Below are 24,860 nucleotides of genomic sequence, written 5' to 3'. Positions count from 1 at the left end.
AAGGTTTGCAGTTGTGCTTCTTTTGTTGTTTCCTCAAGGAGCAGACCACTACCCTGCTCTCAGGTTTTCCTTTCATTCATCTATCCATGGAGTGAAACCTACCGCTTTTCTGTGTCCCCTAAAATCTGCTTTTCTGAAGTTTGTTCTCTTGATTCTGCTATTCACCTACCATCATGAGCTATATCAATTTGTGATCACTTCCACACGAGCAATTGAGCTGTATCTACCCTGCAATGAGAAGTGTGAGAGCAGCACGTGCAGGCATACATGGATAGCTTTAATCTAGTTAACACAAGTACCAATAGTAGTGAAGCAGCAGTGGTACAGGTGGCAGCCACCATCTGTAAGTACTCAATCATGGCTGAGCTTGGGTAGCCATCTCTGTGCTACCTTTGTGCTACCCAAACTAGCTAGATTAAGGCTGTAATCTCACCTCCTGACTGCAGGAATATACGTAACTTCTGAGTGGTAAAATTGCCAGAGTTTGTGGTATCCTTAATGAAAGGGTTAAAATGGGATGTAGGACCTTTTGCAAGTCCTTCTCCAAAGGAGTTCAGTTTTACGTAGGTTGACTACACTGAGGGAGAAATGCCCATCTGCACGTAGCCAGAGAAGTGCTGTCATGCTTACAGAGCCCAAATTGTTTCTAAATCTAGCCCCAAATTTTACGTACTTATGTGGACATTTTTATAAGTAGGAGAGGGAGGAGGGGGTATTTTCTTCTGTGCCTTTAATTTCCTATTTGCGAGTCTGGGCTTCCAGTGCAATTTAGTGACCTTTGTGCTGAGATAAGCAATTTGTTTTATCTTTGCAAGAATGGTTGTCTTGGGCTTCCCTCATAGTCATCCCAAGGGTGATGACATATTCATGTGACATCTCAAACAATGTATGCAAGATTACCTGACCACAATTTACCGGGGAAATGGATGAAAAACGCTTTCGTTTAACTGATTAACATTTAATTAACATTGTTAATTAACATTGATTTTAACTTTTTCAGCTGAAGTGTAACACTTAACATTGACCTTAACTTTTAAAATCAAAGCTGGGTGCTGAGAGAGCCTGGAGAAAACCATGATTGATATTATGCATTATAATCTAGCTGTATGTGATCTGTGTTGAAGTTATGGAGTAATGTGCATTGTACCATATAAAAGTCTAATGATAGTTAATGTTAGTTAATTAAGATGAACACTGAATGGTATTACCCTGTCTCATATGGGTATTAACATCGTATCAGAGTCTAACAAAATATTATTTTAGTTAAAACTGCATATACTGAAGCACTTCATATTCTCTAAGCAGGATTGTACCAAGCAATAGTGAGCAACTGGGTACCATATGGCTCTCATAAGAGTGAAGCCAGCTTCTTCCTTTTCCTTGCACAGTAGAATAAGCAGGTAAGGAATAGCAAGATGCAAGAAATACACCATTTCTGAAAGAGTCATAGTCTTAGACCAACAACACACACAGGCTGGGACAGTGTTTGGAGAGGTATCTATATAAAGTCTCCATGCATTTGTTACGTATCTATAGAATTGTGTTTAAATATTTAAAAATAGGTATCGATACCACCCTGTATGCCAAATTCATTGTTATTTACATAGGCATCCTACAAGAAATGTGTGTTGAGGAGTGACTTGAAGGAAAACGGTAGTAGCAGGTTTCCAATGCAGTGGACGCAGGGTGTTTTACATGCTGGGAACTCAATGGAACAAAGAGCAAAAAGAGTGCAGGATGCACTTCCAACTGGACAGGCAAGGTTGCTTTCCTTGGCAGAGCAAAGTAGGGGGCTATGTAGAGCCAATATAATGAGACAAGAGCAAGTGTGTCAGAAGGTGCCAAACTCTGGATGGCTTTGAAGGTGAGGTCTTTGAATAGCTTTGAGCTTGATTCTTTGCCTCCAAGGGAGACAACGAGGGTACGTCTGGAGTGCACAAGACAAAGCTGTGCCGAAACAGGTGGAGATATAAGCTGGAGCCCGTGAGCTAGAGCATAATTTGTTAACTGCTGGTTACGGGTCTCAGTTACCTTAGCGAATTAAGGAACTGAGGCACTTTGGGCCAACGCACGATGTCCCATTTCCGCCTTCGGCATGACATATCTCCTAATTACTTCTAGGAGCATAATGGAGTTCTTACACCCATGTGTATAGTTGGAAATTGAAGCACAGAAGTCACATGTATATGAAGAGCGTGTTTGTGCTAAGAGAAGATTTACAATGAGAAAAGACAGCTGAGTCTCAAACAGATAAGCATTAAAATAACATCCATGTTGAGTTACTGTGAGCTCTGATGTCCTCGGACTAGCCCTCATTGTGTTTTTGAATGGCACTGCAAAGTACAGGACCCAGGTGCTATGCTACAGAAGATAATATTCCAAGGGTAGCATCTGACCCCTCTGTGAGCTCCAAAGGCAATTGTATTGGTAACTTTGCATTTGCCTGTGGGGCTCTCACATAATTAGGCTATTCATGAGCTGTGGGGGTTGCTTTCTACTTGTGAATGCCTTTTTTCCCTTTGACTTATCTTTGATTCTTAGGAATTTATGCACTTTTATTCACTTCAGAATCCAGTAATGTACAAATCTCTCTGTAAGATCTACAATATATGCATTCACCCCATGGGATGCTTCCCTGTGCCCGTATTTGTTTTTTGTGGGTAAATATGCACAGTGGCCTCACTGCTGCTCACACATGAGACGGGCTCACACAGAGGTGACTGACGATGAATCAAAATTAAAACCACCAATTGGCATTAAAGGTCATAGCTTTATTAGAATTATTCATCCAAATACAATTAACTGCACACCAATCTGTGGGGAGGAGGAAGGAAAGGACTCTTGTCAGCTTGCTCCTGAATTAACGTGCACCTACAACATGCCATTGAGTGGAGCGGAGCTACTCCCAACGTCCAGCAGAGATGAAACTCAGCTCTCGTTTCCCAGGCCCCTGTGTACGTGAGGAAGGAAGAAGCTAAGATTTGCTTGGCTCTTTAGGGACCAGGACCCCGTTTTCTTTTCTTCTCTTGTTTTCTCATTCCCTTTTCAAGTGGGTCCTTTCTATTCCTCTGGATGGTATTCTATCGATGTTTTTTATTATAACGGGCTCTATTCTATAGCAGCATGAGAACAGTAACAGAGGACAAGCATACAAAAGGGCGAGAGCAGACGCAAATTATGGGTTAGTTGAGCCAAGCAATTATCCTTGAGGAAATGATGGTCTTATCCCAAGAAAGCAAAGATAAAGCGTGGCAGTTAAAATCTAAGAGGGAAGTCTAGGAGGGATATTTGAAGAGAAAATGGTAGAGGCTTTGAAAGGTATGAGACTAGAAAGAATGAGACGGTGCAGAAAAAAATTACCAATGGTACGAGACTGGAAAATCCTGTTGTTCCAAAATTGGCAGATACATGACTGCGAGATTGTGGAGATGTGTCAGGCATCCAGGTTGTCGCCGTACCGGTGTAAGGGCAAAAGGAATCCGAGCTCATGGTGGAGGCGATATTTTTTGGTCTAATAAAAGATAGACCTTTAAGGAAGGAATAGGCTGCAATCGGACCTGGACAGGTTACAGGGGCGGGCGGACAAGAACAGGATGGGATTCAACACCGACAAGTGCAAGGTGCTGCACCTGGGGAGGAAGAACCGGCACCATACCTGCAGGCTGGGGATCTCCCTTCTCGTCAGGGCAGAGGCAGAAAAGGATCTTGGAGTCATCACTGATGCCAAGATGAACATGGGCCGGCAGCGTGGGGATGCGGTCAGGCAGGCCAGCCGCACCTTGTCATGCATCCACAGATGCATCTCGAGCAGGTCCAAGGAGGTGATCCTCCCCCTCTATGCGGCACTGGTCAGGCCGCAGCTGGAGTACTGCGTCCAGTTCTGGGCGCCGCGCTTCAGGAGGGATGTGGACAGCATGGAGAGGTCCAGAGGAGGCCAGTCATATGATCGGGGGCAGCAGGGCAGGCCCTACAAGGAGAGGCGACGGGACCTGAACCTGTTCAGCCTCCGCAAGAGAAGGCTGGGGGGGGATCTACTGGCCTGTTACAAACTAGTCAGGGGGGATCAGCAGGCATTGGGGGCGTCCCTGTTCCCCCGAGCACTGCCAGGAGTGACTAGAAATAACAGTCACAAGCTGGCAGAGGGTAAATTCAGATTAGACATCAGGAGGCGCGACTTCACGGTCAGGGCGGCTAGGGGCTGGAACCAGCTTCCAAGAGAAGTGGTGCAGGCTCCTACCCTGGGGGGCTTTAAGAGGAGGTTAGATTAACACCTTGCTGGGGTCGTTTGACCCCAGTACTCTTTCCTGCCATGGCGTGGGGTCGGACTCGATGATCTGCTCAGGTCCCTTCTGACCCCACTAACTATGAAACTATCTTTTGGTCTAATAAAAGAGATCACTTCTGCTATGAGTTGAGATTTTACAATTGTAACTAAGTCCAGATTGCGCGGACCTTGTCTCAGATTTTCAATGGTGGTTCTCTTCCCGTGGCGGGGTATTTTTAAAGCACTTGAAAACACGATATTAGCATCAGCCCTTCTTTTTAAGGCATGCTCGTGTTATTGTTTGTTGTTGGGTTGTTGCCTTTAATGTATGAGGAAAGAGAGATGAAATAACTTGCCTGAGCTCAAGCAGGAAATCTTTGCCCGAGCTCAGAACAGAACCCAGGGATCTGTCTTAGCCACAGAGGTATTATATGACTACCTAAACACGTGGTGAATTTGAACTTTGTCCTCAACCGTACAAAGTTAACTTGTCAGGAGAATTTATGTGCAGAATGAAGTTAAAGAAATAGCTTAACACATTCCCGACGTACAGTTATTTTTCCTACTGGAATTTCTCATGACCAGCGCTAACGATCTCAGTCGGTCCCAGCTTTTCTAGAGCCCTCCGCTGATGAGCACTCGCTCGGTGGTGTTTACATACGTTTTGTGTGCCAATGTAAATTGTACTCAGGAATGGACAGACATGCAGCTATCCCAGGGTAGGTGGCTATTACTGTGCCTCTTTGCTAGGCATGGGATAAGGAGGTCAACGCTCGTTTGCCTTTAGCAACCAGCAACTCCCGAATGGTTGCAGACGGATAAAACCTAAATCGGTGTAAATTACACCAGTAGTTCTGCCCTAGATTCTTTCCCTGCAGCATTAGGTGATGTTATTCTAGTTTATGGGGTTGTATCGTCTCTCTGCTCCTTTTTCATATCGGTGTAATAAACGTGAATATGTTGCCGTCCAAAGCCAAAGGTGATCTTTCTTATTCCTAATGTTTGAAGACTCCGTTCGCTAAAGATACACCAGCTCACAACAAAATGACCAAAATGAGTTTGCAAAATGAGCTTGCTCACAACACCTAATTTCAAATGGAAGAAACAAACAAACAAAACCAAAAAAAAAGGTGCATTCTTTCCCAAAAATATTTTGGGGCTAAGATTTCACGTTAGTTTTTCAAGTTAGCTCCTGAAAAGAAGATTTGACGCCTGTCACTTGTTAACAGGATCTGGGCAAATGTCTTACGCGCATTGCTTTCAAACTGGTCCTCCTCATCGTCTGAGTTCATCTTTCTAGCCACAGGATTTTTAAGTCATGCCGCTCCCAAAGCTAAAGGCACCTACTGTAAGTCTGCAAATCCTCAGCCTGAGAGCTAATCCCATGTGTAACATCACATAAACACTTTTCTCCCTTTATTTTCTGTAAATATCAAATAAAGCTCCTCTTGTTTCATTTCAAATGTGAAGAGGATGTCAGAAGTCGCTCAAGGAGCCCATTTTCCTTTATGCCACAACAGTTGAGAAGCAAATGTGTTTTCTTTCTTTCACTTTGTCAGAGCGCAGCGCTAAAGTCTGAGGGTCAGGACCAGTGTCAAATAAACAACTTTACTGTTTTGAATTTTTGAAAGGTTGGAGCTCCAGATAAAACAACTGCCGTTTGCACACAATATGCCCTGTGATCACATGACATGATTGATGATAAGTCCAAACAAATTTTGTTTGTTCAGCTTTCAAGTGAATGTGGTGTTCAGATTTCTCTGTGGTTTTGAATGTTATTAGACAAACAAGGTACACATATGGGATGTGGTAAAGGTAAAGTCCTGTCTTACCAACAAAGCGTTTCCTTTCCGTACCGTTAAGCAAGGAAATGAAGGGTACTAAGATTGTGGCATAGTCATTATATTGCATTGGCTCGGGGAGTTTGGCACTGAGCTACGTTGTGATTTTGGCAGTATCCCTGCGCGGGGAAAGGAAGGACATCCCACTGTACGTATGGTGGCAGCACCGTGACAGCCCAGAGCACTGCTGGAGATGCAGAAGAAAGGTCCTGTTGCAGTCCCTAATGCCAGGGACCATTGTGGATTCCTCCCTTAGCTTCTTTCGTATGACAAAAAGGGCGTTTGTATCTTTACCGTTGTGCGCTTTGGCGTTTTTCTCGATTCGGGAGCTCTTGGCCGTCAGAGACATTACCAGGGATCACTACGTGGAAGTGGCTCTTGTTAACTCCCCCCCCACCCCCACTTCCTTTGACTGGAAATGCTTCACACTGGCTAGTGCAACAGAACTATTTTAACATAGGCAGTAGTGTAACTAAGGGAGGGCAACAGCTGCCGTTGGCGGGGGGTATGTGCCAAAATAGCCTCTGCACCTCTAGCAGCACAGCACCTGCCATTTCCCCATGCACCCCCATGGGATAGGGTTGGATTCTGGCCCCCTTACTCGTACTAAGCAGTGCCTTACAGCAGGAGGATATAAAACGGACTTAGGTGTGAAAGAAAACAAATTTCACTGCATTCCCTCTACCTCCAGGGTGAAATCTTGTCCTCGCTGAAGTCAGTGGGACTTTGAAATCAATGGGCTGTTAAGGTGTGCAGGAAATGCAGGTGTGGGGCCTCTCCAGAGAGAGGGCCGTCCTGTCAATGCATACATTTGCATCTGCAGACCAGGTTCTTTGGGTAACTGTGACGTCTTAGACCAACTAAATAGTTGGGAAAATTGTTCTTTGCAAGCTTTCGGGCACAAACACTCTTCTTCAGGCATTCTTTCTTTCCATGAGTGGGAAAGAGATACAGGAAGGGTGGCAGAATGTGACCCACATGCTTTTATGGCTTTATTTGGAAATAAAATGGGAAGCCTAAATTATAAAGGAGGCACCACTGGAAAAAAAAACACTGCTATTTCGTAGGCAACATAAATAAACCTTGAGGAGTTTGTTTGCTTTAAAATTCAACTTTGCTACTCATGCATTTGAATTTGAAAAGTAAGAAACTCATATTTTTCAAAGAGGAAATCCAAGATTTTTTTTTATACAGTAATAGAGTTCAACTGAAAGCAACAATTGTTTTCAATTTTTCTTGCAGGAAATATCATACCAATTCATTGGGAAAATACAAATGAGGTCATTTTTTTCTACAGACTCAAAGATTCCCTTGAGAAATCTCAGTAATTTCCTAACACCACTATCGTTTATCCTTGGCCTTCCTTAAGCATATTTTTTAAGAATTCTTAGCATAGTCTCTTGCATCGAAGCGCCCTGTGTTATAATGAGACATTTGTTATAAACATTAGTGCATATAATTAGATTTTAGGTTGAAACCTTATATCAGCAAATGTATATAGTAGGACATCACAAATAGCAAACTACTGAAATGATTAATATATTTTTAAATTAAATGCCTTTATAAAAACTGTTAATACCATTTAAATAAAAAAGTTGATGGATAATTTCATTCTACTTAATGTATTGTAATTATATGATTACCTATAGAAACTTCATAGTATGGTATTTGAAAGATCAAAGTTAGTGAAAAGTCAGCATGTAATTAGTTTCTTGCTTTGGAGCATTAGGTAGAATTACTGCAAAGAGGCAAAACTATCATTTTATAGAGACCCTTAGGAGATTTATAATGATGGTAGACAAATATATGCATACAATATCAGTTGGTGTGCTAAAATTTAATTTTACTGAGGAAATGTGGTTGAAGGTGATCACAGTACATGAGGATGTTCTTATTTTAATATTGGTGGATGTTATTATTAGAGAATCATATCAAAAGATATGTCACCAGGGAGAAAATATCATTTATAAATCACTAATGAGTAGCAAACACTGTTTAGCTTGGAGGTATAAGACATCTTTTCACAATGTGCATTTATGATCAAACACAAAAGATCAAGTGTGGGGGGAGAGCAGTAGATCTATATTTTATCTTTTAGCACTAGACCAAAACCAAAATTTTCCATGGTTAAATAGGGTTATACAATGGATAAATTGAATTGTATCCTCATTATAAAGGCAAAAAAAGACATTCTCTCCTTTCTGCCTACTATAGAGCTTGTTCCACCTTGGCTCCAACAATATTTTATCCCAGTAGGATAATTCTTATTGTAACAGCAACTTTTTAGGATGCTTTGTACTCAAATGTAATATTACAATGAAGTGCAGGCAAAACTTGGAGGTCAGTGGTAGGCTGGTGTTTTAGATGCGCAAGACTGCCATTGCTCTGAACATAATCTATTCTACTACAGAATGGTACTGCCATCTACTATATTGATTAAAGGATGGATGCCCTGCTGCCAAAACTATAATAGCTGAAATGCTGTGCTCCTGCCACTGATGTAGCTTTTCCCTCATCCATCTGCATGTCATGAATATGTACAGTGTCCAAGGCTCTCAGAAGAACGTCGGATTGGGTCTGCTGTGGTCCCATGCAAATCCAGGTGAATATCGCAACTGATTTCAGTGGGAGTATCGTTGACCCTATTGTGTAAATACCCTGTTTTAAGGCATTTCCACAAGGGACATGGTATGACGTTTCCGTGCTTCGTTGCCCATCCATTCCTAGCATACAGTTATACTAGGTTTGCATGGAATTAAAATACTTTGGTGGGTCACTAATTAAGGCCTCCTGGAAAAATTGTATGTTAAACTATAATCTGAAGCAATAGCTGGAAGCTATCTAGCAAAAAATGGGAGGAAGTGTTTTGGAAGAAGGCAAAAAAGAAGAGAGTAGAAGAGAGCTATACAAACAGGAGGCTGAATTGCGATTGATGAGGAGTGTAGGCCACGAGAAAGCAGAATGGGAGGAGGACAGAGATGAGGAATAGAGCAGTAGAGCGCAGTGCCTTAAAGGACAGGATAAAAGGAGGCGGCTGGTGGGCAGGAATTAGGTGGTCAGGGAGCAATCGTAAAAGATTATATTAGGTTCCCATTTTAGATTTGGGGAGGGAGTCTGAGCAAGCAGGGAGCCCAGGGAAGAAGACTTGGCTTCAAATATCAAGGCAAAAGGAGGCAAAGCCCCTGGATAATAGATATTGCCAATGCAATTAAATGCAGACCCGTCAAGCACACCCCTAATTGAACCCATTTAGAAGCCTGCTGACAGCAGCAAACCTTGTAGCTAGGTATCCCAATGGATGCAACATTGGGTTTATAAAATTGCACTTGCAGTTTGGTGTCAGCAAAATTGTGCCCGCAATGAGGCAGAGCCCAACGAAGCATTTGGGCTGCTGGAAGTAGGGAAAGTGAAAGTGAGACCGGCAGACTTCCATTAGCTGTAGTAGTCAAACGTGGGTTTCAGGGGCCATAGCATCTGGGCAAATAAATGAATCCTGGACCCCACACACTAGGATGACAGCCATTTGATGTAATATAAATACAAAGTTACAGAAGGGTAAAAAGTGCAAACGCTTTAATTTTGTACGTTTTTATAGGGAGTAACTGGGCCTTCCAATCTCATGGTGCAGCACCTGGCATGTTCTTTGCACATCTTAAATGAAAGAGAAAAGAGAACTGTTTTTGCTGGTTGCAAGGATCCACAAATATTATACTGACAAATAACTTACCTGTTTAGATTGATGTCTCAGCCCTTTATTGTAGGCTACTAGAGATGCAAAAGCAAGAGGGATCCTGGTAACTACCTGAGGGTTTGATTTTGGCTGGAGATTGTGCTGCCAAACCGGTCAAGCATCTTTGCACGTACGCACGCACGCATGCACGCACACGCACTCACGCACGCATGCGCCCATGCGCGCGCGCGCACACACACACACACACACACAGCCTAGGATGGGGTGTACCTTTGAGGGCAAATAAAAGGTGCATGTTTGTTAGGGGGGTGGGAAAACATTCAGTTGTTTCATACATGATAATGTGTGTTCAATACCTTATATTTTATTCACTCTTTGTAGCTTCTTCTTTTTTTCTTCTTGGAATCAAGTATTGCTCACTGTTATATAGCAAAATAAGTTAGTAGTTATTGAGACTTCCAGATTGAAATGCCAGTTTGTGCAGCAGACCATAAGGGTAAAACCACCATGTTAGCGAAGTAAGGTATTTTAAATGTTGCGTCTCTGAAAGTTTGCTTTGCTTTTTGTGTCCCTAAACAGGAGATCCCATACCCTTCGGGTAAAAAAACTCTTCCATGTATATTTACATGGGTGCCTGTGTCTAATATCCAGATGGCAGACTGATGTACAGACCATGAATCTGGCTTGTGGCATCCAGGCTCAGCTTGAAACAGAAGGATTTACACACACATGCACACACACAGAGTACATGCACACAGTCAGAATGGAGCACACTGCTGTCCCAGTGAGCAAGGTTTTTAAACTAAGATTAACCTTGAAGATGAAATGAGATTAAAATAAAAAAAAACCCGAAAACAAATAGAAATTTCTCCACAGGAATAAGAGCTTAATATCTAGGAAAATATTTCATAACTTACCTAACTTTAATTAAGGAAAAGGCTGGCAGGATATGTTCGGTCTTAGTAACCATATGTTTAAATGTGTGTTCAACCAGGTGCACAGAAGGTGCACACATCTCATTATTAACTAAGTAGCACTGTGTGCACCCCTCCCTCGAAGTGCAGAAAACACCATCCACATGTTCTCCCCACGCTCAGCCTTTTGCCTGTTATGTGACACAACCTCTGTTGTGTCTGGGAGAAGCTGATCAGTGCCACTGTCAATTAAAGAAGCTTTAAAATGGTAGCAGGGTCATAGGCATTCAGGACATTGGCAATACCAGAATAGTCAGAGGAATAACCCAGCAGCCAGGCACACAGGGGAGGGGTAGTCTCAACTGCTTTTCATTTCCTTCACCAATAGGAACCCCAGATTTCCTGGGGAAGAAGGACAGATTTGGGGATCGGTGTAAATACCATATTTCAAAGAACCACAGGAGATGGAAAGCATCCTTTCTTTGAGCAGTGGCCACACAGATGCCTCTGTAAGTGACTTGAAGTTGGACATGCATATAGATGCAGCAAATAGAAGGCCAAGGGAGTTTTACCTAGGGCCTTGCTACATCTTATGCGGTGAGCCATAAAAATGGGGATTGACATAGCGCGAGCTTGGAGTTTGGAGCAGTCGCACCTTCAACTTGAGCGGCACATCTGTGGGGGTCGGCCATGCCGTAATGGAGCAGGAGCTGGGCTGTGCAGATCAAGAGATGATCCTGCCCTGGAGGGGTGTAACTTTAAGCCGAATTAATGAGTGCTTTAAGCCACATAAAGGTGTTAACGCGGACAGTCCAGAGGTTCATTGCTCCAGAAGCCACTCAGAATTACTGTGTAGCAAGACCCTTGAACAGCGCTGACAGGATGAGCTCACCAAACATGGCATTCAATCTGGACGGCACTAGAGAATGAGAGCAAGTAGAAGCACGGTCTGGACTCCAAGTCCAGTGTCCACCATTTACTAAAATTTCACCAAATTACAATTAGCCATGTACCAGAACCGAAAAACCTCACCAAAAAAAAGAGCCAAATGCATTTCCTGCAACACATTAGCATCTTGCTTATCCAAATCTCAAACCAGTATCTATATGTACAAGCTTTTTTTTCCTAAGGCTATTGGAATGAAGCCTGCTCTGGTTCTCTCGGCCCTCCTACATTCATGTTCCCTGCACAGCTAGGTTGCAAGTTTATTTTAATACATGAGTAAATCATAACAAAGTACCAAAGCTATACAGTCAGAGTTTCTTGCAGGGACTCCACAGTGCCTTTTTTTTTTTAACTTTTTTCACTTTGTTGCTTATGAGAGAAGCCAGTTATTAGTGTCAAGAGCGCTCTGCTCAAGGTGATTCTAATAAGCGATGGACACCATAGCACTTCACATTTTTGATAATGGTATATGACCCAGAGAAGCAGCAGTGGTTTCCTGTGCCCCTAGCAAAATCAGTTCTAGTATTTCCTACAGCTTTATCCTTACAATCTGGCATGTTTTAATAAAAATCAGAATCCCTTTTTTTGACCGCCTCTGGGTGGCTCTCCACAAAGGCCACAATGAGACTAGGAGAAGATCAAAATGCGGTTGTTGTGTCCAAGTAGGATAATGCTGATATCTTGTGTTTGTGGTATCTGAGTAGGATAACGCTGATACCTTGTGCAGCCTTGCTCTTCCTAAGGTGGAAATTAGGTTTCCAGGGAGAGGAAAAAACCCAAACACATTGGAAAATGGATTGATGTCAAAATCTGAAACTGCCTTGGGCAAAAGTTTGGGCTGAGACCACCTGCTTCCACATGCTTTTGGAACATAGTATATGGAGTCTCCACCCTAAGAGTCTATACTTTGCTAAATTTGCAGCTAAACTAATAAACATTGAGAAGGCTGTTTTCATAGAAGGCACAAGTTTTGAAGGGAGAGAGAAGGTCTCATTAATTTAGTGAAAATTTGAGATCCCAGACAGGTTGCGGCTCCTAGGGTACAGAGAATACATGAGAGATGCCCTGGTTATAATTCTGGACCAGTGAGGGATAGGCAGTAATTACTGCAAGCTACCTCCTAAGTGAGTGTATAAAGTTCTGGTTGCTTTTATGTAAGAAGATAGTCTGAAACAGTCAGAACCAAAATAAAAATCAAAGGTAAAATTTGTTGCTGAGATGCCCAGATAGAAAATCTTTTCCACTGAGATTCTTGAGTAAATTTAGCAGAGGTGTTTGTGCTCCGTAAAGCTTTGAATGAGCAGGATGTTTGTAGAGGAGTCATCCAGGTTGGATGCATTGTTCCTAGGCTGAGTGACACAAGGCCCCGCTGTAATATCCTACCCTGGATAAAATGGGTTGGCATTATAATTTGGGAAGAAGATGGAAGGTGATAGGTGAGCAGCCTGAGAGGGTTACCAAGCTGGAGAACCAAAATCATCTGGCCCATGCTGGGTCCATGGTTCTCGGAAAAGATCCCACAAATGCAACCTACTGGGGAGCTCTAGAGGCCAGGAAGGTGAAGGGCTTCTGATACAATGCAGTGAGGCACTTTCCTAGAAGTGTGCTGATTAGACATGTGTCAGGTATCTGGGTTGTAGCCGTATTGGTCCAGAGCAGGAGTGGGCAAAATGCAGCCCACGGGCTGGATGCGACCTGCCAGGCCGTTCTATCTGGCCTTCAGGGCCCCTTAAAAATGTAGAAAATTAATATTTATCTGCCCCTGGCTGCCTGTCATGCAGCCCTCGATGGCTTGCCAAAACTCAGGAAGTGGCCATCCGCCTGAAATAAGTGCCCATGCCTGGTCTAGAGGCAGAAAGAATCAGAACTCGTAGTAGAAGTGATATCTTTTATTAGACCAACTAGATGTTTGCAAAAAAAAAATAAAAAAATCTTAAATTTCTTTTGCAAAAATGTAGTTGGACTAATAAGATACCACCTCTACCACGAGTTCTGATTCCACCTGATTATACACGAGAATTTCAGTCCCGTCTGCCTGTTGACACAGAGCATCGCCGTAGGGCTGTCCATCAGTGCTTGAGTGGTAGGGCCTCATGGGAAGGGCTGGAAGATTTTGCGGGCCAATTGCAGAGCTACATGTTTGAGACTGATGACATGTAATATTCTGTCCCCTGGGTGATCGCGATTCTTGAATGGTCGGGATGACTTGACTAATGCTGAATGGAGCCATCTACTTCCAATGTCGTGGTAGGGAGAGGCATAGAGAGTGGAGCTCCGCTTCATGCAGCCAGCAGAGGGCAGCGGTAACATATTGCACACTTCGACTGGTGTATCACTAGATGGGTCGTGAGAGCAGGGATGGGACGGGTGTTCTTCCCACCTGGATATTAAGAATGAGGAAAAACGAAAATAAGAACATTTAAAAAAAAAACCAAAATGAAACCATACACTGTGTGTATCAATAGATTGAACAGAACACAAGAATTGCAAAAAAAACCTTATATGCCAGCCCTATTTTAGATCAATAATCTCAATTTAGCAGAGGAGGCTAGAGCCAGGTGAATAATTTTTTTGGAAAACAAAATTTTGCTCCCCCCCCACTCCAAAAAACCCCCATATTTTATCTTCTTGTTTTCCTGGACCCAGCTCTAGGTGAAACGTTCTCTTATCAAATCAGTTACTGAAGGTTATCAAAGAGAGAAAAATATTTGAAGTGAAGCAATGCATGTAACAAGTTGTTATGTTGCTTATTGTCATCCTGACACTGTCACCAACTTAGAGTGTTCTGGCTCAAACCGTGTCCCTACGGCCAACATTGATCTACGCGGATCTCTGTTATTACATTCGTGTCTTTGCTTAAAATTTCCATTTTTTCTTCTAGGACAACAACCCTATTGATGTCAGGACCTGATGGACGTCACACATCATACTTGGACACCAGCAAGAGATAGTTGCAGCACTATGAGGCGACATAGGTAAGCGTCCGTGGTTCGCATAATTTCCTTAAATCAAAGTCCCCCATTTTCTTAACAGTATTCATCAGAGTGTTTCTCTTGCAAAGCCCAGCTCAGAGCCTTCCTTGGCCAAGCCATTTCTGCTGCAAGTCTGAGCAGTGCAGCTGACTGTTTGAATTGAAGTCATCCCGCAGACTCACTTTGCAACCAGCAGAATTTCCCTCGTAGCAATGCATGCATTTGGCTGGATATGGTATTTTGGTTGCAAAGGGTTACACAGCTTCTGAAAAGCCTTACAAAGATTGTGGGGGGGGGTGGTAACAGCTGCAAGGCTTTGTCCTTAAAGGGAGCTTTCAGAAAAGCGCCAGACCACCTCAGTGCAGCCGTACTAGTTAAATGACCTTGCCAACATCAGGGAATCCTTACACCGGCGCAGTGTAGCACATCCTTCGGGTCCTTGGATGGGGGTCGTTCTTTCATAAAAGGAGGTCTGACGAGGTCACAGCTGAACTCTGCTGATCCCTTCCCTGTTTGAATGGTCCTCTGGAGCTGTGGGCAGCCAGGTGCACTTGGAACAGATGACCTGAGTGCAACCGATGGGATAATTTGGTCTGATAGACCTGATTCTGCCATACAAGCAGCAGAAACCGCCTTGTTGTAGGGTGTTGCCAACTTCCAGACTGAACAAAAAGAGTACTTTATTTTTCCAGCAAAGCTTAATTATCCCCTGGCTTAGGATGCTGCTAAGTGGTAAGTATCAGTGACCCCCATTCAGGGGTACAAGGAGCTGCTCTCGTTTTTCAAAAGCACAAGCAGAAATGTCCTCCAGCTACAAAAAGGAACTGTTGGTTTCACTCGCGAGTCACAACCACCATCGAGCCCCACGTTGTAACGTGCAGATGAACTCTGTTCTCTTATCTTACATTAATATTTCCATGTTGTTCGTATAAGCATTGCTACTGTGGGCAGCAGAACCCGTTCGGACAAAATCAGAGCTGACCTTTGAGCATTTGCTCAGACCTAGCCCGGAGAATATCTTTGCTACGTTACGAAAATCTGCTTCGTTTTTATTTCCATGCTCCTCGGCACTTCCCGGTCGCAGTCAAAAATGGAAACTTAAGCACCCTAGCTCTGTGAGAAAAGCTCGTTCTTGACCTGAACCTGACCAGAAACAGGAAGGAATAGAAATCCCACAAAAAAAAAAAACCGTTCTCTCCTGAGAGCTCCATTTTCTAAACTTTCTCTTCCCATGTTGTAACAGCATTGACACCATTTACACCAGGACAACAGGGATGAGAACGTGGCCCCAACTCTGTAGGTTCCTCAGAAACTTTTCACGGGTTCCAAACTTCTGAGCGTTTGTCTGAACCCCAGATCTCCAAAGTTTTTTAGCTTCGCCCCTTGCTAATTATTTGTGCTCTTTGGAAGTGTACCAAGGAATTAGTTCACAGGCATATACATTTTTTCCCTTTGTTTAACCAGTTTGGGGCTTGTGTTTTTGAAGAAGAAATGCATGGAATCATGTAGAACGTATTGCAAATAAAGGGAACCCTACCGGAAACAACGACGAGATGTTTTTTAAACAGCATGATATGTTAATATATAATGACACGCTGTACAAACCGACACATGGTTTCTACAAATACCAGTGAGGTTTCTCCTCAAGGAAAAAGTAATGAAATGGAGCAGACCTCAATCCAACCACAGCAGCACCAGCCTGAGCATCCACCAGGGACATAATCAGAAATCACATACTCACTGCTGAGGAGCTATAATTAAACTAGATTTAATTTTAATGGAAATTCTTCCCAGGAAAAAGAAAAAAAAAAGCCCTATTTCTAATGTTGTTCAACCCTTCCAGTCTTTGATGGAAACAATTACAGGATTCATGTGTTTTGCAGCTCCAAATATTTTCAAAACAAATAAAACATCATAAAACTAAAATTAATAAATCTATTACATTCATGCTGAAAAGTTGCTCATGCTGAGGTTGTGTGGGTTCATCAGCATCAGATGCTTCCTGCTGACTGGTGCCTCCACCCAACACATGTTTTAAATAATAATCAAGTTAAGCTCAGCCCTGGCAATTATATTTTTGTCTTAATGCTGGTGTATGGTAATGGTTCTTTTATCCTACGTTTATCTTCTAAGTTAGTCAGACACTACTATTCCTAACTATGAAAACCCGGTTACTTTAAGAGGATTAATACAGAGGAAATGTGCTTTATTAGTTTGCATTGGCTTTATTAGTGCCCTGCAGTTTGATTAGAATTGGACAGCAGACAGATTACTGTTTGCCCAAGCAAAACAAAAATAGCATCAAGCAGAGAGTTAAATGAACGTTCATGTGTTGTTTATTAGGTAGGTGTTCACCTTGGCACACTAGCTGCATCCTAGCCCCACAGTATTTCCTACGTACAAAGGACACAAGTTGTTATGCGAATTTAGAACAGAAAACCGAGACACATGGAGTATCTCCAGTGCAAACACATGGAGCCAAATTCTGCTCTGTTCTTTTCAGTAGTGGAGTTAGTCCAGATTTACATGAGTGTAATTATATTGGTGAGGACCATATGTAACACAGTGCTAACACACATCCTTTCCCACCCTTTACGGCACTTCTGACATGCAGAGGGACAGAACCCACCTATTATGCTTTGAACCTCAAGAAGCTACCCCAAAAAATCCCAGACAGGTTTCCAGACACCCACAGGAGCTTCTCACGTAGATGTTAATGGAGTAAGCATGGTCCAGGACGTGTGCTTAAGTGGTTTGCTGAATGGGGATGAATTTTAGTATTTCCTTGAGCAGTTTGGTGCCCAGGGGATGAGATGGGAGCCAGGCACCTAAATACCTTGAGAGAAATGGGTCCCTACTGACCTTGGCTGCATTTGAACCATGTTTGTAGAAGCGAAGGATACATGGAGACTGTTTAACAACATTTAGCATAAAGCAGGATGTTACCAAGCCATAGGCCTAGGTTTACTTGGCCATTTTTTCTTTTTTTCTAATAAGAGGAAACCAGTTGCAATATATAGTGGTAAAAACTGCACGCAGAATACCTGGTTGGGAATAAGTGATTCCTTCCTACAGAGGAAAATACTGGTGCTTCACCTACACTGTCTCCGGCTTGTAACATGACAGTGTTTGCTCCTGTGCAAAGTTCAGGTTAAAGACCCAATTCAGTCTCACTGCACAGAAACGTAACTGGGTAATAAAATAAAGATGCTGAATTCAGAAGGTTCATATGGAAGTGTTTTTCAACACAACAATTCATCACTCACTTTCACCATTCACTTTCAATGCTGTCGCGAGAATTCGCTACATGCATAGGAGAATTATTCCTATCCATGTGCCCAGTATGTTGAAATCTACCTGTATAACCTCAGCTACATACTAGGGGTGTGCGAAACAGGCCCTATTCGATTCGGACTCGGCCCGAATTGGGGACAGTGATTCGATTCACTGTCCCCTATTTGATTTGGCTGAATCCGAATCTGAAGATTGGAGGCGGATTCAGAGTATCAGCCATTTGGACACAGATACAGCTTTAAATGTTTTTTTCTACATACCTCAAGGTACCAGCATGGCTCGTGATCACTGCGATGCTGGGGCGGATGAAGTGTCCCACAGGCGCGTGGGGGAGGGAGCCCCTGGCGCTCCTGTTGGCTACTCCAGGCACCCCAGCATCACAGCGATCATGAGCCTCTGCTGCCTAGAGGTATGTAGAAAAAACATTTAAAGCTCTCTCTATGTTCGAATCGTTGAATATTTCTGAGTCTCTCTGAATAGATTTGGAGGGTTCTGATTCAATTTGGAGAGATTAAAGGGTCCTCTGATTCGATTCAGATTCAGAGATTCAGGAACCAAGTCAGGCTGAATCTCTGCCGAACCAAATCAGTTCAAAGCGTCCAACCCCCATTTTTCAGTGCAGGGACACTGATACACATGACACTGGAAGGCTGCCAGAGCACAGTAATTTCCATGCTCCGGCAGACTCGATTAATCAAGTCTACTCCTACATGCTGGATTTACAGCACATCAGAGCAGACTCACTGCACATCTGTACGAGCCCTTAGTGCCCACGGTTAGTTCAGATGAAAACTTTATAACAAAAAATGGAGTTTTTATTAAGTTTGATTAACTTTTTGTCACATCTGTTATATTTTAAGCCTCTTTGGACATTTTTACATTGAAATGAGCTTCACGGTGAACCACTCTGATGTTTTAGTGTGAGCTGCCTTCTCATTGCACCTCTCCAAAAGAGACAGATTTGATTTCAGGCTGAGAAGTTATACACTGTTGTGATTAACAGCAGAGCCACTGGCCTGAATCAATAGTTTGCTTGGAAATGTTTGATATGCATGCTTAGAGCATATCAATGTTTTTCAGGGTCCTTTACGGCCTATCCCTGCGTACCTGTCATCGCTCCTTCATTTGTGAAAGGTTGATTTCTACCTTCAATAGGCAAGCAATGCCATCCTCCATTGACCACTGGTTACATGCTCAAACAAGGACTTCTGCACTTTCTCCTATGTACCCCCTCATGCTTGAGACAGGCTCTCCATTAACATCTGCCAACCCTACTCCATTGTTCTTCCAACCCTTCCTTTGCAATGCTGCTTAAAAATAATCTTGAGGACAGTTAGGCGGCTGTCATCAAACATTGTCTGTTTGACTCCTTATGCGCCTTCATCCTTTTGGAGCCATCTATTGTCTCTCTTCTTGGGTTACAAGCTTTTTAGGGAAGGGACCATCATCTTTGTTCCACATTTGCGCATCTCCTAAAAACAGGCGTGGATACCCTGTGCTACATTTGCAGCAAGTACCATGAGCAGACTCTGTCTGGCACATGGCAGATTGAAGAGCTGAGGCAGATATGGCAGAGAGCAGAAAGCAGACCAGTAGAAAGGGTAGGGAGCACAGGTAGGGAACGGAAAGCAGAACAGCAAATTGGGCAGGGAAGGGAGATCAGAGTGGCACTTGGGGAGGGCATGGTGCTTAATTTTTGGGATGCCTGCCAAAAAGGTTGGCTGGTACTAATCTGGCATGTGAAGACCTTGGTCCTTGACTATGGCTCCTAGGCGGTATAGTAACAGAGAAATAAATATTAATGTCTCCCACTTCCTCTCAAGAGTCACATCTCCCCTGTTCATTAGCAGGATTTCACTGCCCAGTGTGGGGCTAGGTGTCATGCAAGAAGTATAATTCCCTTGCAGGGTGCCCAGCTCTGCTCTGCTGAAGCACCAGTGCACGACATCCTACAAGACGAGTAGAGGGAACATGTCTAGAGAGCCATGGGACCAAAAGATCTGCTAATGTGTGGATGACACAGTCCTTTCCCTGCAGCGGGACCTCACTTTGCATGCGAGTGACAAGAACGGTCATCTCTAAAGGAGGTGTTTATAGAGCTTTATTATGGGGATGAGGGCAAAAGGCCTCTCCTGTTTCCCATTCACACATTTCCCCAACATTCACCCCCAATACCAAATTGGTTTCTGAACTGGGAACTTGCCCTTTGTGTGGAGTCCAGACCACAGAACTTGCTGCATTACCTCTTCTCTCCATGTTTTTTTCCTGAGTTTGTGCATGCATCTGGATGTGCTGCGTGTAGCCAGCATTTAAGTAATCAAGGCAGTCAGCACCTTCCCCTGATGCATTTTTCTTTGCCCACTTGACTTCACCAGCCTATAACATGCATGCCGAGCCGCTCCCTGAGGAGCTACTCACTTGTCACCTCCAGGATATTTGCTGCTTCAGTGCTGAGCTTTTTCACATGGAATAATGTGTCTGCAAAAAAGGACAGGCAGCATAGCTGTGCTCTAGGCTGTGTTTACCTTTCCAGGAAGTGTCTGTAGGCCAAAAAAAGGACATTGTAAGGCCCTCTCCCAGCGAAAACCTTATGTCCTGTTTCTTTCCATGGCTTCCTAGTCTCTGCCCCACCACCTTAGGTACATGGAAAAGGGCTGAAGAGTATGGTAGTAAGGTAATGGCCAACAACCAACCGCATAGTGGTGTGCAGATCTTTACATTGGGCACTCTTTGGGTGTGACTGGCTTCATGGAAAGGTAGGGCAGCTGAGAGTCCTCTCTTCTTAATCCTCCATTTGGGACAGGCACTCAGTACGAAGATGACAATCCCTATGCACCACCCCTAGATAACAGCCCGTTCTGAGTTCAACTCCTTGCACCAACTGGAACAAACTCCGAGCTGCTCCATCCTTTTCCAGCAGATACAGATCCCAAGACGTTACCCCAAAAGCCTTTGGGAGTGTTCTTGATGTGCCTTCGCTGCCATTGCCCTTCCACAGTGTTTTGGACCTACTTCACAGGTAGGTGATCTGCTGTGGCGCAAGAACAGTGAAGAAGTCATAACAAACAAATAATACTAAATAATTCATAAATAATCTCTTCTTGCACGAAGGTTCAAGTTCCTGGGGAAAAGTACACAAAACCCAGGCCAGGAATAATTCGCTGGATTCCAGCAACACTCTGACTCCGCCATCGTTTTGTGTAGTCATTGACTCCCCCTTCTCCTCCCATAACAATCTTGTGTATAATGAAAACAGGGCTTCCTCTGAAAACCTTTTGTTTTCCAAAAAAATGCGAAGTATTCCAGGGAGAGCCTCCAAAATCAATTTGCTATCTGATTCCAAACAGAGCTAAACAGCATCTCTGGTTTTCCCCACTGCCAAATATTTGTGGTGACACTGAGGATCTGCCCAAAATGTCAGCAGGAATATCAGCAAAACATTTTCCGCATGTTTCACAAATTTGCCAGCATTTCTCAGACCGTTTGGTGAAATTCTGCAGACACGATGGAGTCATTTTGCAAAAAGTCTTTTAATTTTACTAGTTAAAAAATAACATTCTGTGATGCCCCATCACCTTCTGGATTTTTTTTTTTTCTTCCCAAGCTTGAAAAGATCATTAAATAGTATTTGTTTCCTTCAGCTGATTAACAGTTGGCCCAGCTTTAATGATAAACAAAAACCTACATGTAACCACTGAAGTCCAAATTCAGGAACAATTAGCATCTCCAACCAGACAGATGGGGAAATGGACAAATACATGTAACCGAGCCAAGCAGCTGAAAAGAACAATGTATTTACAATGGAGAAAAGCAATTTAAGGTAGAATCATGGTTTCATGGTGTGGCGTGGTTTGTCACATTCACTATTATACTTGTAGCTTGCAACTGTATTGTGGCAAAGTTGGCATAAAGGGGTTAGAAAGGACCTTAAGGGTCAGTTACTCCAACCTTCTACATAGGAGCAGGATTTACCGTACCCAAACTGATATAGTTCAAATGTCCTGTTTTTCATGTTGAGCCAATGCACAAAGCATCATGCTATTAAGCTTCCCATTGTACTTGGGTTAAATTCACAATATAACAACCACTACTATTTACAGAAAAGAAGCAGCAGCAGTTGTATCTGATCCTAATCTTGCAAACACATTTTTTGAGTCATCTGGATTCAGCAAAGCAGCCAGACCCTGGCTAACAAAGTTCTGAGATCCCTGGGGATTTTTCCCAAAGTAAAATCCACCATCTTGAAATTAGGCTGGCAGACTCCTTTAAAAGCATGCCGTGAGTTAGGTGCCTCTGAATGGGACCCACAAAATCCACAGCACTGGCAGCTGCTAAGTTGGCCAACAGGGGAATTTTGAGTCAAGGGTGCACCTTTTCTCTCTTTCATCATAAGGTCCTTAGGTTTTCGTTATCCAGTGTCCAACACACGTTCACACTCGCTCTCTCTCTACCAGCAGAGGAAATAAGGCAGAGTTCAGGTGTCTTTTGGGAACAGTTTGAATGGCAGAGTTTAGGTGGGAGTTGAGTGCCTTGATGCACCTAGGCAGACAAAACTCTTGTGGTGGAGGCAATATCTTTTAGTAGACCAACTAGATGGTTGCAAAAAACAACTTTTTTTTTTTTAATTGCCAGTTTTGGGGCCCAAACACCCTTCATCAAAGATTGTAAAGCCTCTCCCAGATAGAAAGGAAACTTCATATGACACAGGAGAACTAAAACGCTAGTACAGTTCTCCTGGGCAGGAAAGTTCATTTGTAAAGAGGCTGTTCTGCAAATATGCAAATTAGGCTCAAATGAAGGCTGTAGCAGTTCATTTACCTCAGGTGTCTGACGGGAGGTAGGTTGCTGAATTGTTTTGCTTCCTTCTCATTGTTCATGTTGCACAGGAAAATTAAAAGGCGGTATGGCGCTCCTGGGTGGGAAAGTTCATTTGTAAAAAAACTGCTCTGTGAGTATACAAATTAGGCTCAAACACAGGCTGGAGCCAGTTGTTTACTTTGAGGTGACCAATGGCAGGCAGGATGCTGGATTTTGCTTCTTTGTTCTTATGGTATGAGGTATCATTTCATAGCGGCTAATTACACCATCTTCTGTGTTTTGGGGATATTTGTTGTAGCCGTGTTGGTCTAGAGGCATAGGCAGACAAAACCCTTGAGATAGAGGTGGTATCTTTTACTGGACCAATTAGATAGTTGCAAATGTGTGTGTGTGTGTGTGTGTGTGTGTGTGTGTGTGTACACACACACACACACACACACACATATATATATATACATACACATATATATTTGCAAGCTTTTGGGCCCAAACACCCTTTATCAGGGAAAGGAGAACTCAAAGACAGTAAAATTTCTCCCGGGTAGATACAAAACTTCATGTTGCACAGGAGAACTAAGGGCACCTAAGTGTTCTGCAAACACATTTGGGAAGATGCAGAAGCCCTAGCATAGATACCTGGCAGCTCATGGTGAAGATGCCTAATGAACTGGGGCAATCCCATGAGCTCTGGGGCTTGTGGCGAGGGCCACTTGGGATTGAGCTCCCAAAACTCCACCTATGCCACCAAAAGAGGCACTCTACATCCTGCCCTTTGTGTTTCTATAGATTCACATTCAGTGTTTTGAAGTTCTCTTATCAAAAGCTGTGGAATGATTTTAATGACACAGCAACCAATAACGTATTTATGTAGCGAAATGTCTGCTTTTTCACATTTTCACGCACTGGGAATAAAGTAATGCAAACTGTGATTATTGCAATTCCCAAAGTTAGTAATGATCTGGTTCTCGACAACAGTACTGGGATATGCAAATAATGACTTTTTTTTCCCTTTTGATACAATTTCATTATTTGTATTGCTACTAGTGGTTCACCAATAAAGGCGAACATCACATTAGGATTCATGACAGTTTTCACATTGTATTATCAATATGTGGAAATAATTGTCTGCTCTGAGATTAAATTACATTATTGTGTATCTTTTTCATGCCTAATAAATAATGATGGATGGCTTTTATTTTCATCACCACCTGCAACCATTTAGTCACCCCTTGATTGTTGAAGATAAAATAATAAGAGGCAAGTGTTATGTTGCAAGCCAAAGAATGCAGTCAAAACAGTTGCATGTTTCGTGTTTCTGTCTGCCTTATTCTCGTCCCTGAAGAGTAATAGATGGTGGTCTGTGAAAGCAAGCAACCTGCAAACTGGCAAACAGCTCACATAAATTGAGCAAGGGGAAAAAAAGTGGAAAAATTATTTTTTCTAGTGGAACAATTGTTATTTCTTCTTGCATGATTCATAATCTGAAAATTAGGTTTTTGTTCTGCTGTGCAAATCAGTTACATGCAATTAGAATGCAAAGCAGAGACGCATCTTAGTACTTAGCCTTTTTAAAACAGAAATGAAAACAGCCCTGTACATTGTAGCAAAGTTTAAAATGCATCTTGGTAATTTTGAAGTCCAAAGAAATAAAACCATGCATAATAAAAAGCCCACTCTACCTCCCTCCAGTTTTCTTTTTTTAAAATTGCCAGTTGTGGGGCTTTGTATTAACAATACATGTTGCATATTTTGGAAGCCCTAAATAATTGAGTTTTTTGCTACTGTTTGTATGTGTTCTCTCTCACTCTTGCTCTTACACACACACACACACACACACACACACACACACACACTTTGTTTCACTTCTGTGCACTATTGCCTTTGCTGCTAATCTGGTTTTCCCTTGGAATTGTTGCAAACTTCTTCCTTTTCATACTGATCCTGAGACTCTCTTTTAAATCCAAAACAAATGGATTTGACATTCTTAGTAAAAGCTTACATTAGCTATTGTCACAAGTCTTTAATCAACCTCACTCTTCTCAGATTTGTATATCATTAGCATACCATGCTATGTTGGTGCTGTTCTATGCGGAATGCAATAATAGTCTTTAAAAAAAATAA

The 24,860-nt window shown here is 42.8% G+C and overlaps 1 long non-coding RNA gene across 1 annotated transcript in view; it reads left to right on the top strand.

Moving 5' to 3' along the window:
- LOC149855933 (uncharacterized) overlaps positions 1–24,860 on the top strand; it is a 348,042-nt gene that overhangs the window by 245,462 nt on the left and 77,720 nt on the right. The window contains exon 3 of the long non-coding RNA XR_016438443.1: positions 14,537–14,630. This is a non-coding gene — a long non-coding RNA (uncharacterized LOC149855933). The remainder of the gene's footprint in view (positions 1–14,536; positions 14,631–24,860) is intronic.

The sequence above is a fragment of the Crocodylus siamensis genome, chromosome 11 (assembly GCF_052110815.1).
Source record: "Crocodylus siamensis isolate JL-2025a chromosome 11, ASM5211081v1, whole genome shotgun sequence".
In the NCBI taxonomy this organism is placed as follows: domain Eukaryota; kingdom Metazoa; phylum Chordata; order Crocodylia; family Crocodylidae; genus Crocodylus; species Crocodylus siamensis.
Note: the sequence above shows the minus strand (reverse complement) of the source record. Positions and strands in the feature narration are given on the sequence as shown.